At 39.0% G+C, this 17,999-nt stretch overlaps 1 protein-coding gene across 5 annotated transcripts in view; it reads left to right on the top strand.

Moving 5' to 3' along the window:
- Positions 1–782: 782 nt before the first annotated feature.
- LOC121868612 (vascular endothelial growth factor receptor 1-like) overlaps positions 783–17,999 on the top strand; it is a 119,944-nt gene continuing 102,727 nt past the window's right edge. For 4 of the 5 annotated variants that reach the window (XM_042369421.1, XM_042369419.1, XM_042369422.1 and 1 more), the window contains exon 1: positions 783–1,212. The gene's annotated coding sequence lies outside the window, so the exon portion shown is untranslated. Of the gene's footprint in view, positions 1,213–1,406; positions 1,496–17,999 lie in introns of those variants that run through there. The other variant, XM_042369416.1, reaches the window with a different exon arrangement.

The following is a 17,999-nucleotide window of genomic DNA, read 5'->3' as shown; positions in this document are numbered from 1 at the left end:
ACAAACAAATTCACGCCTAGGTGGCCCGAGGGCCGGCCATCCTCGTTACACGAGGGGCAACCATTATTATATTATGTATAAACTATGGATAAAGTGAATAGTATGTGTTGAGAAGCTCTAGGTTTCTTGTTTACTGTTTAGGTAATCGGCCCAAGGAAGTCTAGGAATCCCAATGAAGCCAGCAACCTTGACATCATTAATCGTACCCATGCCTTATGTGTGCTAATGTTTCTGGTTGATGTACAATGAATTTATTTGCTTACACCGTTCGACGTTTATTTACGGAGAAACAAATATACCTTGAAAAGATCCTAGACACCTCGAGTTCCTGAAGTTGCGTTAGTGAAAGTGAGGTATTGCGAAAAGTCCAGCTGATTCATTTATGATCTATCTGATGTAGTGTATCACCAAGAATTTACTGTTCACTTGTCACTTAGTCACAATATGTATTAATGGGAAGCAGGAGTAAATTAATAACTTTTATGAATTTATATTGTATTTCGTCATTTGTCGATGTGGAATTATATGTGTAGAAGTATATGGCAACTGTCCAGGCGGCACTACCATATTGTTGAATAAACGAATGAATGAAAGCTCAGTAAGGCATTTTATCAAAGAGATTCTTCCTGTTGTTACTGAATTGTAATCATGACATAGTATCCACAATACCAAAAGTTATCTGATTAACAAAGTGGTTTGTTTAAGCAAAAATCAGAGACTTAAATGCGGAATTTAACATCTACCCTTCACTAGCGTCCTCGAGGTGGCTAAAAACATTCTTTAGTAGGGATCAGTAGGTTCGCGGTGGTGGGTAGTGTCGGGTCTTTGCTGCTGTGTGTGACTCACCTGTTGTGTGACTCATTAGATAAAGGTGTGGGAGCCTGAGCCATCTCCCACATAACAAGGCGCCTCTCTTAAAACTCAGGAAGTGGGTGATACTACTACCATGTGCCTGTACGTGGGTTAACATTGTCCTCGTGCTCTACCTTGTGTTTACAACGTTCTTATAAATGAATGACAGTCTGAATCAGTAGAAATACTGAATATATTGTAAAGCAATTGAAAAAGAGGGATGCCATATACAGTACTGTAGTGTAATAATGGTGCGTCGCTGAAGTGAATACTGATATGTGTGTTTAAGTGGAAAAAGTGTCGTACTGTACAACGTAGCTTGTCAAGATAATGACACAGTAACAGTGAGGAACCCTCGTGGTAAGTAGCACTAAATGTTCCCCCACTTTGTTAATTACACAATAGGTCGCGTATGTGTTCTGTGAATATTTTGATGTTTCTAGAAAAGTGCCATTGATACTAACACTATTATCATAATAATGTTAATTAGTGTACGTAAGTCTCGTAAGTGTACGCTGGCCTCATTGAGTGATAGTGTATTGTTACGTTCACAGTCATAACAACAGTACTATAGTGCATTGATACACACGTGAACAGTCATCTCCCTTACGGTGGCAACGGCTGATCATACTTCTAAATAAAGGTATGACGAAATTTCACGTGGACCAGGTAGCTTATATATATATATATATATATATATATATATATATATGATTGGGAAATAACGGTTAGTCACTGTTTTATTAATTATACCTATTCACTAAAATGTGGATAGCGTTGAATAACTCTTATCACTGAACAAATAGAATGCGGAACAAGGTTTTTCTAGGCTTGGCTGGTAAGTCACTGGATATCATGGCAGCTAGACAATGTCATAATTTTGTCAAGAAGTTTAGTGTATTTCTTTTCTTAATTAATTTGATTTGTATTATGATCACAAATAGACACAAGTTGTAAACATTGAGAGTATTCCACCATCATTTCCTCATTTATTATGTAAATAATTTATATTTATCGTAATAAATTTGAAAAGGATTCTTTAAATCTTTATTTAATATTATTTTTTGTTCATTCATATTTATCGTCAGCCACAGGATAAGAATACTGGTTATACTTTCGGACAACTCTGGAATATTAGGAATTTTATCTTAGTGATCAATAGTTTAGGCACTTATAAGACTTTTATTCTGTGACGTTTCCCTCGCAAATGACCTAAAATTACCTAGCATACCCCCCCCCCTCCCCCGCATATATTCATGTAAGTCGTCTGCGAGGGAAATGTCTTAGAAGAAAAGTGTCTTATAAGTGTCTAAACTATTGATAATAAAGATAAAATTCCTAATAGTGAGATGTGTTACTGGTGTTTTTAATACAGTGGCACCATCCCTTATAAACTTGGCTGGGGAAGTTATCAGTACTGGTAGGGGCTGGTCTGTTGACTCTTCTAGAACAAACTCTTCTGCCATAGTGTGGTTAGAGGTATTTTTATGTGCAATTAGTTTTTAAATTAATTTTGTTAGTATTTGTGTATGAGTTGCCATTCATAAGGTTTCATTTTTAATACGAAGTTGATGTCGATGCTATATATATTGTATTAGTTTGTTTCAGTAACTAAGGTTTTTGAGCGCGGGTACTAGGTTACTAAATACACTTGACATCAGCTTAAGAAATTAATATAAAAGCAGCTGGTCCTTTTATATTGTGAAGTTTTCGTGTAAGTAATGTTCTCTATCATGTAATAGATATTTACAAGCAAATTCCTCTAAAACAAAGGTGTTGATTTAAGAAAAAATCGGAATTTTGTTTTTAAGTAAATGTCTTGTAAACATACACGTTTTACTAGCAGTAAAGTTCCCCATTAAAAATAAATTTCAATGTGCTAATGCATCCTTTAAACAGAGATGTGTAATCAAACGTCCACACTAACCATTATATTTGTAAACGGAGTGTGTGTGTTAAGTTTTCCTCATGAGTCTGGCCTTTGAATTTTCCTCTACTGGTAACTTGAGTCAGTTCTTTTCTAAAACACATTACTGTTTGTGTTCGTATCCTCATCGTAAATCCAGCTGAAGTTTAACCTTTCATAGTGGAGCATGTAAACAATCGTGAGTGGGCTGACTGCTCCCGCCTGTACGTGGTTGAATCAGAAACAAGAGAAAATGTATCTTTCTTGAGTACTGTCAGTTGTCTTGTGTAGATACTAAGACAATATTCCTCTTGAGTACTGTCAGTTGTCTTGTGTAGATACTAAGACAATATTCCTCTTGAGTACTGTCAGTTGTCTTGGGTAGATACTAAGACAATATTCCTCTTGAGTACTGTCAGTTGTTGTCTTGTGTAGATACTAAGACAATATTCCTCTTGAGTACTGTCAGTTGTTGTCTTGTGTAGATACTAAGACAATATTCCTCTTGAGTACTGTCAGTTGTCTTGTGTAGATACTAAGACAATATTCCTCTTGAGTACTGTCAGTTGTTGTTGTTGTCTTGTGTAGATACTAAGACAATATTCCTCTTGAGTACTGTCAGTTGTCTTGTGGAGATACTAAGACAATATTCCTCTTGAGTACTGTCAGTTGTTGTCTTGTGTAGATACTAAGACAATATTCCTCTTGAGTACTGTCAGTTGTTGTCTTGTGTAGATACTAAGACAATATTCCTCTTGAGTACTGTCAGTTGTCTTGTGTAGATACTAAGGCAATATTCCTCTTGAGTACTGTCAGTTGTCTTGTGTAGATACCATAACCTAACCTAACCTTACCTTGGCCATTTAAGATCCCAAATACATTAAAACACCTCCACCAACAACAACAAAAACAACATCAACAACAACATCATAGCTGGTAGGTTTCATTTGGGTGTGTGTGTGTGTGTGTGTGTGTGTGTGTGTGTGTGTGTGTGAAGCTCCCATGAGAAAGCTGGTCTGTCTGGCAGCCATGTGTCTACTACTGACAGCCAGATAACACCTACGGTCAATACACCTGTTTCAGTCCCAAGGATGTGAATTTTATCAACAGTTAACACTATTTCTTTATTGTTTACTATATTAAACTTGTCCTCACTAATAGATAGTTTATACCGTACTTAAGGTATCGTGTAGTACCTATTGTAGTACATGATTTAGATAATTTGTTCTTACCTAAATATAACCACATTTATATTAGAATTGACTTATATTTATGCTGCATATGTACGGTACATTGGGGATACGATTAATTGCTGTAAAGTGTGTAGTTCTTGTTTTGGTCTTGTACTGTATATAGCTGCTTGTTACAATATTCATGTGTACCGCACTGTTTGACACACTACTACTACTTTGCTGTCACTCGGAATCGAGTATGACGATCATCCAGCTATGATACAGTGATATGAGTTATTAAGTTTGTCACCTTTGTTGGTGAGTTTTGAGGTGACTAAAGAAGCCGTTACGGGACCCGCAGGGTCGTCCACATTCGGTGTACATGTGGAGGGCTGCATATAGTGCGGGAGGGGCGGTGGCAGCGTCTTTCCGGCGTTCGCGCCTTTCTGCCGCGGTTTGCAGTCGGGCTAACTCGAAAGTATTGACACCTCGTGTGGTGGTGGTCCTAGCGTTACGATGTGGAGTAATCGACTCCCAGGTGAGGGGGTCGATTTGGCACTGTCACACACACACACACACACACATAAAGGAAGCCCCTCAAAATCGGGGATGGCCGGCCCAAGGGCCACCTCGGCGTGATTTTTTTTAACTTTAAGGTGTAGAAGCTGTCGCCAACACAACAACCACACCCTAAGTTAACGAGCTGCATGACCCAGCGTCAAGGAATAGTCCGAGAAAGCTGGACAACTCGCCAACTGCACACACACACACACGATCACTAAGTTTTCCTGCTTGTGATGATGTGTGACTGTTCCTCGTAAGAGAGAGAGAGAGAGAGAGAGAGAGAGAGAGAGAGAGAGAGAGAGAGAGAGAGAGAGAGAGAGAGATCATCACACCAATTAATAATAATAATAATAATAATAATAATAATAATAGCATCGTAGAGTAACATACACCTGTACTACTAATAAAGGCCAACACTCATTACATAGTTAAGAGATGACGATCACAGGGCAAGACGTGATAAGGTATCAGTGTAGCCTTGAACTTGCTGGCTACACTCAGCTCGTCTCTAGTCTCCTTCACGCTGAGGCAACTGTTTAGTGAGGGAATTACCCATTACTTGACACCATCACCAGCTGTATAGTGAGAGAGAGAGAGAGAGAGAGAGAGAGAGAGAGAGAATATTATTGCTTGACACTGTTACTATTTGTTAATGCAGCGAGAGATATCTACTGTATATCATTAAAAAAAACAGTGTGAGACTTACTACAATTATTAAAGACCAATACGTGATTGTGATGGCGAAGTTGTCTGCCGAAGTACTTGGGAGTTAGTGACTACTGTAACTGACTCAGTACTGTATGAATCTTGAAATCCTGTTCCAGATTTAAAAAAAAAAAAATAAAAAAAATAAAACAAAAACAAAGTGTTACGTTATTGTAAAAATGGTTAATGTATCGTACAAAAAGGGTTAAGTCATCGTACAAAAAGGGTAATTCGTCGTTTTTAAGGGTAAGTTAATCGTGCAAAACGGGTTAAGGAACATTTGTAGTGAGGTTGACGTAATTTGTGGGATAAACTGCGTCATGGTGTAATTTTTAAGGATTTCATGTTATTTAATGCTGACAGCTGGTCTTCTTTATAAAACTTTGGTAGTATTATTATGAAGCCATACTTATATTTATTTATTAATTAATTTATTTATTTTATTCTCAGTAATAAATCTAATTAGAAATTTGACTTATAAAACATGACAAAACGTTAAAAAAAATAAATAAATAAATAGGGATCTTCTCTCCACCGAAATATATCCTTCTTTTACACCTAAGATCTATCTCGGTTTTAAACATCACAAGGAACACTAAATCTACCCGTGAATGGCTCTAGTCTTCTCCCTGGTATAAGACGAGCTGGTTAAGTCGATCCCTTACGCCACCCCTGAGGTGATTACTGCAAAGCGAAGGCAGATGCCACCGCCCCCCCCCCCTCCTCAACCTTAGGCAGCTCTGTTTTAAAGAATATTGCGGTCTTGCTGTTGTTGCGGTCTGCTTGTGGTTGTGGTTGTGTTGTTGTTGCGGTCGTGCTGTGTCATATATTTTATATTTACCGTCGCAGAACAGTTTCCCGTCACTCATTCAGTGTACTGCTCTGCAGTACTACAACACTACAGTCGCACACTACAGCAGTTACACACTTTGAAGCGCTACAGGAGTTACACACTTTACAGCACTACAGTTACACACTTTACAACACTACAGGAGTTACACACTTTACAGCACTACAGGAGTTACACACTTTACAGCACTACAGTCACACTACAGGAATTACACACTTTACAGCACTACAGTTACACACTACAGCAGTCACACTATAGCAGTTACACGCTTTACAGCGCTACAGTCACACTAAGTAGTTACACACTTTTCAGCACTGCAGTCACACTACAGGAATTACACACATTACAGCATTACAGTTACACACTACAGCAGTCACACTATAGCAGTTACAATTTACAGCACTACAGGAGTTACACACTTTACAGCACTACAGTCACACTACAGGAATTACACACTTTACAGCACTACAGTCACACTACAACGCTGCAGCCATTTACCATTATTACAAGGCTCCAACACATTAAGCCTAGTAGTTACGCATATTGGAACTACTGTACATGTTTTGACGTAACGTAAGCGATGCCCCAAATTTCTTTAGACAAGTAATATAACCTCTTTGTGTGGTAGAGATTTTGTATCGTGAGCTGTGAGTTATTTTTAATATATTGTACTTGTGAAAAAAGGATAGGTTGTTATAAAGAGGTTGAACACGACTTGGTGTGTGAGGCAGAATGGACTGTCGTCTTGTCCTCGTGAGCAGATTTTAGATTAAGTTAATAAGTGTCGTGTAACTCCTTCCTAAATGTTTTCTGTTGTTAATAACATTATAAAAGTTATGTGAAAATTTTATAAAGAAGGATGTATAGTGTTAGGTATTGTTAATCCGTGTTGTGTGGAAGATGATAACTCTGCGGTCAGGAACAAGTTTTTGCCACGGTATGCAATGACGTCATTGGATAGGGATGTTGTGATTGGTCATGTTGACGGAGATCACCGCACTTGGTTGATCAACGAGCAGTGCTTGAAAATTTATTTGACTAATTTCTGTGATTCAAGGATAAAACAACATCTCACGAAACAATTAAACTGGTCGATATATACCTGAAGAGTATGGCGGTGATGACAGAAAGTGTTCTCGAATTCAAGGACGAAATCCAGGATTGTGTTGACGAACGTGATTTGTAGTTTTTGTAAGGTAAATATTGATCCCCATACGTCGAAACAAGCGAAGAAAGCCATTGTGAAACAAATGCTGTTGAAAGATAGGTCCAGGAACACTAGTATTAACAGTCCTAGTAATTATATATAAGTGTTAATAACCAAGATAACAGTTTCGGAATTTTTTTATAAATATTTTGGAAATAAAAAATAAATAAATCGGGAAAGAAGTCCAGTGTAATATTTGAGGACTTGTATCAGTGACTGAGGAGGAAAAATCATTTACTGAATGACTAATTTCCTTCTGTAACACACACACACAATAAAAACAAACAGATAGTTAAACCTACTGTACATGTTGACCAAAGCGGTGTGACGCATGCGCATACGATAACAGGATATACACTCCTTACTGTCAGAACAGATACAGCGCTCTCATCCTTTTCCAGGGGTCGGTTGTTTAATCCCAGGCACTCCCAGTTCACCCAACTGTAAATGGGTACCAAAGATTACAACTTGGGGAAGTGAAGACGGTCGAGTGCAGTACCGGCCATGCTGCCTCCTTGTGTACTGAAGGCTTAGTATACAGTGTACTGTATCCACACTGTCCCTAACGGGCAGTCATGCCTATGGGACCCACTTTCACTGTCACACACACACACACACACACACACACTGAATAAACCATGATCACATAGACAACATTAAAACTAACACCAACTAATAAGGATAATTATTATTATTATTATTATTATTATTTTGGCGATGGTAATACTGGTGATGACTTAGACTATTGTAGTGAAGTAGACGTATAGATCTACTAGCACTGCCAGCCCGTAGATATTTTCTGGTTATAACCTATATGTGAATTATTTTAGGGGGCTATATTCATGTAATTAACTGAGGTTCTGAAAGAGTAATAAGTATTAATTGTAGATTCTTCTTATTATTGCTATTCTTATTATTGTTGTTGTAGTCTTCGTCCGCATCAACACAAAAGAATTATCTCTCATAATTGTGAATTGTTGGACTTGTGTATTACTAACCTTGTTACACGCTTAAAGACCATAGTTGTTGAGGTACAGTAATAACATTATATCATCATTTTCATCCTTGCTGTCGTAATCATCATTATCATCATTGTTATTCGTATTATGATGACTTTGCTTATAGACAAAAATGGGAAGGTTATCCTCCCTGTTTCCTGGAGGTACCGGAGTGATGTGTGGTTTTAGTTTAACAAATTTATTGGCAGAGCTTGTAGTACAGTTTGCCTATTCTGAGTAATTCAGTCAGGTCTTGACACTGAGGGTGGTATCACTTCTCACTGTCACGCAGGACAGAGGTTCACACACAAAGAAATACATCATATTCATTAACAACTATAAATGTATATAGGTCAGGTTCAAATGGATAATGTCACTGTTCACTGCCATGCAGGACAGAGGTTCGTACACAAAGAGTTGCATCATATTCATTGACAGTACATATACATATATGTAAACACACACACACACACATATACATACATATACGTATATACATACACATATACATGTACACGTACATATACATGCACACACGCACACATACATACATATACGTCGGTCAGATTCATGTGGGTAATGTCACTTTTCACTGCCATACAGGACAGAGGTTCGTACACAAAGAATGCATCATATTCATTGAGGTAAGTGGGGGGGGGGGTTGTAACCAGGAAGTGATAGTGCCAAGTTTACAAGATAAGATAACACTCGGCCGAGGTGTATGTATGTGTGTGTGTGTGTGTGTGTGTGTGTGTGTGTGTTTGTGTCATTATAATTCATTCACAAATTGGTTATCCGCACAGTACATAAAATGGCTGATCTTTTAGTCATTTTATTACATAGTTTATATTCTTATTATTAGCCTTTTATCCCTACAGTCTACCTTTATTCGTTGTTACTCATTCATCTTCGTCTCCCTCTTTCTCAGTATATTCATTCATATTTTATTCCATTTTATCTCTTACTTATATTGGGGTAAATTATAAAGGCAATATAAGTTCTCGAGTGTAAATAAGGTATCCCAGGTTTATCTTATACGGTATATACACTGTGTCAGTACCCAGCTGTTGTTTGAGCTGGGGTATAGCGCCAGGTAATACTGTTTGCTGAGTGCTTGTCACCGTCAGCACTTTATTTACTAGTCTGCTCTCTCTCTCTCTCTCTCTCTCTCTCTCTCTCTCTCTCTCTCTCTCTCTCTCTCTCTCTCTCTCTCTTTGTGGATTATATTGGATACGTGGTTTTTATTGGATTTTACTAGAGTTGTGGATTTTCCTGATTTGGGAATTCCCCTCTCTAGTAGGAAAGAAACTGAGGCTCAGATTTTCGGAAAACTTCATTTCGTCATATAATTTTCTCCGTAATGTGGAATAGAATGATAGTGTTAGGGCAATTTTGGCTTCATTTGAGCTTCCTTCTTCGTGCTGTAGCCCAAGGAAGCTTATTAGGCTTTCTCATCACCAGTTAACAACATCTTCACTACGGGGACGCCACTTTTAATATCTTAATTAGATAACACCAAACGGTTTTATTCAGCTCAAAGGGGATCCTGTTCACAGCTGGTTAACGGGAAAATTAATCTAACATTTGAGATTTTTAAAGTGAGTTAGATAAGTTCTCACATATCCAGTTAAGAGAAAAATACAACGCGCGACTCTGTGCCGGGGTGAGGTTCTGGGGTGTGGCGGGAGTGTAGCTGACGTCAACATCAACATTATTCTTCATCACTCGGGCTCAAGCCGTAAACTGTTACCTCCCCGCTGGCGTCTATAAGGCCTCTTACGTGTGGTTAATGAGTTATTAATACCAGTTAACCCCTTGAGGACAATGACTTAACCCTTTGAGGACGATGATTCAACCCACCATGACTCAAAGGGTTAACGTGAATAAAGGATTAGATAGATATTTATTGAATTTTTCATAGAAGTTCATATTTATTTGGGAGGTGTACGCAGTATAGGTACTGTTTACAGACAGTTTACATACACATTGAAGGTATTCAGACAATGTACAGTCCCCTTCACTCTTACGTTTACAGGGCTCGTCAGGTTTTGTGCAGTGTGGCAGCGCTGTGTTTGTTTACATTTGACGGAAGGAAACTCGCAATAGTAAACATACTGTACTATGGAATACAATTAAAGCAATATTAAAACAAATATCTCAATGTAATGATTTGCGGAATGTTTATATGACGAACCCCTGTAAACGCACTTGTGAAGGGGCCTGTACACAGAGAGTGAAGGTATACCAACAATGTGTATAGACGTTGCAGGTATATCAACAATGTACAGACAATATGACACAAAGGACGAAGGATTTTGACAACCCTACCGAGACAACAGGAGTCGCTGCAGTGTTCATTTTGACATTCATCGGCACCCACCTTGCAGATACTTTCTGTAACGAGTGCACTGTACATAAACATTCCAGGGATACACAGTAAGTCGATTCAACTAAGGATGATGGCCCAATAAAACCATCGTATTCTTATATCCAATAGGGCCCTATGCTTATGCTGGAAGACGAATCAGTAACTAGGAAATGGCAAAAATATAGACATAAATTTGTGTTTAATTGTAACAACCACAACATTGCATTAGATCTCAGAGTTCTTTTTATATCAGAGTATTGTTCCACTATCACAGTATAGCATTCTTCTTCGTCAGTATCCTGAAGTGAGGTATACTGTGTGTGTGTGTGTGTGTGTGTGTTTTCCAAGATGGGTGAGTGAGCTGCTACGCCCCTTCTGCAGGTAGCCTGATGGTCTAGACAGTGATGACTACATGGGATCAAAACAAAACATTGGGCATCTGTTGGCAGCTAAGTATAACCAATCACAAGCCACCCGAGAAAATGTGGGCGTTGCTGTTCTTACATTTTACACTATTGAACCTTTTTTTTCTTATAGTTTTAGTTAAGGTTAAGTTATGTGGTGGCTGTAAAGTTTGTTAGGAAGTGAAGTGAAGACACAGAAATTCGTTAGTGATGGAGTGTTTTCCAACAGTGGAATTATTTTGTGCTACAACCATTCCGTTATTTACGAAGTCTCTCTTAGCGAAGCATCAATCGTATCACTGTTTCCATAAGTATGTTTTTCTACCTTTTATTCCTGTTTTATCCGTTTTTCATTTCTTTGGTCCACTTCCTCACATTTTCTCGCACACAGACAGGCGTGGGGTGACATAGATGGGGCCAAACTAGCCATAATTGAGAGATATTGACACCCGGGGCAAGTGAATGTGGGTAATAACCAGACCCGCATGGCTCTCAATTATTTCTAATAGTTATTGCTCGTATTTGAGGCTGGCCCCCACAAATGCCAGCTAGGCCTGTATACTCGTATTTGTTTAAGGTGTAGAGGGTGTCACCAACACAACAACTCAACCTTTAGTTAACAAGCTTTATGTCTTGGTGTCAGGAATACCCCCAAGAAAACCGGACAACTCGTCAACTACACTGGCTAACCATTTCCCTGGAGAACGAGCCGTCAATTGATTAACTTCCTGTTTTTCTTTGTTTTTGTTTGTTGTTAATGAAAACAGTTAATATTTACCCCATACTAATTCACGTGATTGTAGAGAAATTAAAAACAAGAACAAATGTACTTCTATTTCCTTAATGTTTTTTACATAACTAGGAAGATAAACAATGGTGTATTAGAGTGAGTGATGGACTTTGTTGAATGTATCCATCGGTGATGCCTGAGTAAGTTAATCCACTAGTTTTGAGACAGTGCTTAACTTCCAATTTTGTAGGTAATGTAATACGTTTTAAAACAATGGACTTTAGTACATTTATGAACACGATACACTGGTGTATAAAGTTAGTGTGGTAACGAGTGAGAATATCACGTAACGTCTCGGTAGTTTTCATCGTGTGCATGGACGTTATATTTATTGTCAGACACAGACGCGAGGTGGTGCATGGTGCTCTCTCTCCCTGATGCCCCACGAGGAAAGGAGAAAATGGAGAAATACCGAATGAGTGTTGGTTTATTTGTCACTCATTCCTTAGTTTAATGTATAATATTGTACAGTGAAGAACCAGTGTGTTTTCACCTCATGTCGTGGCAGGTGGCGGCGGTCCGTCTGGTCCATGTTTTAGTACAAGTTGTATTAGACCATCAATATTGTAATTAGCTATAAGATCACTAAACCTAACCAACGTAAATAAAATCACTCACATGACCACGCTAGCGGATGTGGACTGTTTATTTTTCATTTCCACATGCAGTGCATTCAACGTTTACCACGTGTCCAGGAACGGATATCATCAATACTTATAACTTTCTTCTATAAAGAACTTTTGCTGAAAATAATAAGACCAACGAAGACTGTTTTTTCCTTCTACGGTGCTCATGTTAATTATAAATGTCATTGGATGTAGAAAAGTTATTGATATTAAAAACATTGTAAATGTCGCATTGTGTGTTTTACAGACATTTATGAGTTACCTGTAGGAAATAATAATAAATGTGGTGTTAGCATGGCGGGGTCTCAACTTTAAAGGTAGATAATTTATGTATATATCGCAGTCTCACGTCCTCATCATGGATCTCCAGAAATGTAAATAATGAAGAAAAATTCCCTGACACAGTACAGTATACGGCGCCTTGTTGACTACTGTAGTAAAGTGGCACTTAATGTTGAGTATCCAATAACTTCTTGTAAAAGTAATTGAATTAGAAATAATTCAGTTGTCCACACAGGCACTGGGAGAATTCCTTTTCACCATAATTTACGCTGTATATTACAATAAGAAGTTGATAAAATAGATTATGATCATTTATTTAAAAAGACAATTATTTAAAATGCTACGTGATATCTCTTATCAGTAGGCAGTCAACATCCTCTGACCCGCTGCCAGGCGTATGATGAATGTTATCACGTACTGTACTCCTTGCTTGTCTTCTTTAATTTTCTTGTATAAGATTACCTGTGTATTCTCTGTCACACACACACACACACACACACACACACACACATTACACACACACACATATATATATATATATATATATATATATATATATATATATATATATATATATATATATATATATATATATATATATATGATCTGTACATTTAATTGTACATATCCCCTTCCATGTTCCGTTTTCAGGTACAACGCGAAGCGCGTGCCCCAAGGTTAATAATATTATGAGATCGGAAAGAGGATACTCAGTAGAGTGTTTTCTTGCTTACTTGTCCGGGCGACAACTCAGGTACTTTTTGAACAAGGAATCTGAAGTTTGGACACAGAAGTGACCAGTGCTGTGCATGTTTTAACACAGATTTTATTCATGACACTACAGTACTTGTTTTTTCTTATAGTTATTGTGACAGGAAATGGTGATCTTATAAATAGAAATTTCACGTTTAAATAATTAATTTTAATTTAAAAAATCGCAGAATAATAAATAATGTAATTAGCTTATACTAGCTGGTGTATGGTAACAGCTTTCTCCCATTTAAAAATATATCATGGAATACACATCTCGGTGGAGACAACTGACTGTACTTTATGGTCATTAATATCTTGGAGACGCTTGTGTGTTTGTAGTGGCCATAACTCGTTTTGTTTCTCTCTTAAGAACTAACTTGATCAACCAGTCGACGAAAACAAACTAAAATTAGCGAGCACAAGTATCACCACTGGGCGTCGTCTGTGTGTTCTGGGCGAACAGTTGTTGTTTGTTGTGTGATGACGCGTGTGTGTGTGTCTGGGACCTAGATGGGCAGACAGACACCGTAGCTTTTGAAAGATATTTTTGGTGAGGTCTAATGTACGGAGAGAGGTGTTTGTGCACGTCTTTTTTTAGGTAAATTTTGACGGGAATTCTCCAGAAGTTCGTGTTATGACGTTGCTAGAAGACTGTGTGTGTGTGTGTGTTTGTGTGACTTTATATGTGGTTCATTTGTTCATGTTTTATGTGTGTTCTATGGATGTTTGTTTACGTGCATTTGTACATGATCTTCTCCACACATATATTCCTAGTGTCTCCAGCTCCTCCGTGTGTTTGTCCCGGTGTGTTATGGTGCATCCCTCCAGTTCCACATTTAATTATTATTTATTATTGTCTATCACCAGCTGGCCCCCGTAACACATAACCTTTAAAGCATGACATATGAACCACGGCTCACGATCCTACATGACGCCAGAGTTGCTATGAGCGAGAAAACATTGTATTTAATCTACATATTCTGTGATTATTAGCCATATATATATATACACGTATTCACAACTAGTAGTCATTACGCTTCAGTTAAGGTTAGGCAGAGGTTGTGTTATCGATCAGCGGTCAGTAGTCTTGTAGTCTTGAACGCCTCCGCCACAGAAACAAAATACTGTACAGTATACATTGAGTCGCTTCTCTCCCCACAACTCACTTTAAGGATAGTGAGGGCTGGTGATCTATCCAGCTAATATTATAATCCCTTTCTCTTCCAGGGGAAGGCGGAGGCGTTAAATAAATAATTTTCTTCAGTGTTCACAAGAGAGAGCGTGAACAACCTCCTGAGTTTGAGGAAAAAAGGTTTGACAGCAGTAACGCACATTGAGTTTCAGAAGAGTGCACTGTATTAGAAAAATGGTCAAACCTCAAGGTTCAAAAGAACTTTGCCCCTGATAATTTGCATCCCAAAGTGTTAAGACGGTTGTGCAACGAGCTTGCTGAGACCCTTAAAATCCTGTTCTTCAGATGCATAGATGAGCAGAAGGCCCCCAGCGACTAGAAAATGGCTTATGTGAGTCCTATATGGAAACAGGGAGATAGTCACTGTACGACCAATTATAGACCGGTGAACCTGACGAGCATAGTGTGTAAAGTTCTAGAGAGCATTATACGAGATGCCATGATGGAACATCTACTGCGAAACAACCTTGTAATGGAATGTCATTGTGGTTTTATGCATGGACGCTTTTGCTTGACGCAATTAAAAATAAGGTTGTGGATGTGTGGATACATTCTAGATTTTGTCAACGTTTACACCACCGCACCTCATTAAAGGTTAAAAATTTAACTGGTAAGTTAGCGATACGGAATTCAGGGGAACGTCCTGGTATGGATTAAAGACTTTATGACCGCAAGTAGTGTGTGGTGATTACTGGCACGCTACCAACAGGCGTATCCGTGACAAGCGGGGTACCACAGGGCAGTTTACTGGGACCTTTGTTGTTTCATAAATGATATGCCAGAAGCTATACACTCCTCTATACTAATGTTTCCGACTGATAATAAGTTATTCAGGGAAACTAAAAGCCAAAATGGACTGTAAAGAACTACAGGAAGATCTCTGTCAGCTGCAGGAGTGGTCAAAGGAATGGTTGTTAAAATTCAATTTAAATAAATGCAAAAGAATTTACCTAGGTAGTACCAATAGTAAGGACGTGATTGTGTATGTTGACAAAGAAATGAAGTTCTCGGACCATTGTGAGAAGGTAACTCAGCAACTAAGCTAGTAGGTCTTATAAGAAGGGCGTTTACATATTTAGATGGTCCTTTCCCCATAACACTAAGCCTTCAAAAGTGAGGTGCTTCCCCGTTGGAGTACTGCCATACCGTGCGGTCCCGAGATGTGCAAAAGACTGTCAGATAATTGTGAATGTCCATAATAAGGTTCATCAGACTGGTGCCTGCACTCCGGCACCTCAGGTACCCAGGGAGACTAGAACACCTACTTATTGAAGTTTATAAGCACTTCAGAGGATATTACTCAGTCAAATGTTCATATCTGGAGCTGGTGGATACCCGTTCCACATATCGAGGCTGCCTTTGTGAAATCTTGTAACACCGCCAGAGAGTGTTGTGACAGTACCGGACTTGACCAAAACGACACAAGTTCAGATACATTTTGCAGCCAAAGCTTATCCCAGCACTTACCAACTGTACCTAACAGACGTGCCGACTGCCAAGAGCGCGAAGAAGATTAGTAAAGTATCGTAGACGTGGACGTACAGTTATCGTAAGGGTGGGATATAGACATATCTGGCAAGTCTCCAAAGCCGTGGTAACTCAAGAAGGCAGTGTGGCAGGCACTACACTCAGCCTTCTTCATTTCCTCAACTTTAAAGTTAGGTACCAATACACAGCTGGGAGGACCGTGGTTGCCATGGGCGTGAACCAACAACCTCTAAAACAGGAGGCTAGCCCTATAACCTTGTTCGTATTAAGGAAAAAATAGGTGGATGTGTACTCTACGTAACCTAAACTACTGAGAACTGCTTTGAAGTGAGGCGTCACAGTTAATTATAATACGCAATCTTATTGGCGGTAAGTTAGAAAAATAAAAGTGAGAGAAGAGTGATAATGGAAGTCACAATGGAATAACTATGCTAGAAACTGATACTGCACTCCAAGCGTGAGTAATGTTGACATTTTTTAGTAGATGTTAAGGAGAGCTGTTGAGGTAATGGTACACCCCAGACCCCCTCACACACACACATGCTGTAGCCATTAACTCATCACTGGTATTGTTGTTCTTGCCTGTTTCTTTTAGTGAGTGGACAAAACCCTCGGACAATATAACCTCCGATACAATAACCTACTGGACAGTATCTCGCCAGACAGCTCCCCGATGGGCAGTATTGCTTCACCAAAATAATGAACTGCTCGGTATCACAGCTGCTTAAGGTCCTTTTAAGGTCTAATGCTCATTTAGGTTAGTTAGATTACATTCAGCCAGCTTAAGTTAGGCTCTGCTAAGTTGGGTTAGTTAGGTTAGGTAAAGTTAAGTTATGCTAGTCTAGCTGAGGTTAGTCAGGATAGATTCGTATAGATTAAGTTAGTTTAAATCAGTTCAGGGAAAGTTAAATTAAATTAGTTAGGTTAAATAAGGATGCGTTACTTTAGGTTAGTTCGGTGAATTTAGAACAAGTTAGGCTTGGTTATGTTTTATTAGTTGATATTTTGTCATACATCAACGTCTGCTCTTACTACTACTACTTTCATTTTATTTTATTTTTGCATAAATACCTCCAGCCTCCCCCAATAGCCACACCTTCGCCGCCATTTTATAACCTTAAAATTAAATAACTTAATACAAAAGCAGCTACCCGAGCTGTGTTGAGCCGCAGATCTATGCGGCATTCAGTGACTGTTGCCTCATAGTCAATATCAGCTTTGGGGCCGAAGATCTCGTTCCCCGGAGGCAGAGCAATGCAGACCTAAGCAGAGTGAAGGACAGTTGACATCTCAGCCAGGCTGTAACGTAACTTCTGGGTTGCTGCTGCCGTTCAGATAACACCTCCGCGAGTATGGCATAGAAACATCTTGCACTTGGTCCCATCCCACCAGAGGTTGTGAACACCAGAGGAGTGAAGCTGCCTTGATCAACATTCAGAATTCTCTCCCCATATGCCCTGATCTTGTCATTCTCGTCCCTCCTGTGTGCAGCATCGAGAGCTAGGTTACTGTGACATGCGGCCTTGGGATCGAAAATCCTTATGTCAAAGAAGTCTCGCTGTCTCCGCGTCCAGAATCCTCGAGCACTGACGTCCACACGGACTTGGTGGATGTGTTTGAAATCCTGTGACCGAGGTTCTCACCGTCCAATGGAAGGAGGGGCGGTTCCACCATGACGTTTTGGCAGATTTCCTTCAGGAAATTTGCGGTGAGAGCCCTTACTTCGTCATGCCTCATGTATACGAAGCCCCCTTTCTTGCACACCATGGCGTGGTCAATGTCATAAGATGAGCCACACACACACATTGGGAGGGCAATCCTTCTATTGGCCTACTGTACCTT

Source organism: Homarus americanus, unplaced genomic scaffold (assembly GCF_018991925.1).
Source record: "Homarus americanus isolate GMGI-L3 unplaced genomic scaffold, GMGI_Hamer_2.0 scaffold59495, whole genome shotgun sequence".
NCBI classification, from domain to species: Eukaryota; Metazoa; Arthropoda; class Malacostraca; order Decapoda; family Nephropidae; genus Homarus; species Homarus americanus.
Note: the sequence above shows the minus strand (reverse complement) of the source record. Positions and strands in the feature narration are given on the sequence as shown.